The sequence below is a fragment of the Pocillopora verrucosa genome, chromosome 11, assembly GCF_036669915.1.
Source record: "Pocillopora verrucosa isolate sample1 chromosome 11, ASM3666991v2, whole genome shotgun sequence".
Taxonomy (NCBI): domain Eukaryota; kingdom Metazoa; phylum Cnidaria; class Anthozoa; order Scleractinia; family Pocilloporidae; genus Pocillopora; species Pocillopora verrucosa.
Window position 1 is genome coordinate 18781251 of NC_089322.1, and position 293 is coordinate 18781543.

Sequence of the window (293 nt, forward strand, 5' to 3'; positions counted from 1 at the left end):
TATCCAGTGCTGATTAGCAAGAGTCACCAGCAATGATTCCAAACGACTCAAAAGGAAGCACAAGAGGAAGTATTTTTGTAACAAAGTTTGGCTTTGCGCGCACTGAAACAGGCGTTAACTCTCACGAGCCAGCAAATGAGATTACAACTTCTTTACTCACAGACAAGTGATGCTCGTTAAAAATAAATCATCAGAAATTTGATTTTTGCGCATTCTTTCTTAATTTGTCATCCCCGTTGGGCCAGTCCGCTTGTCAATCACCTTTTGTCCTGATGTCATTCCCGCTGCGAGCA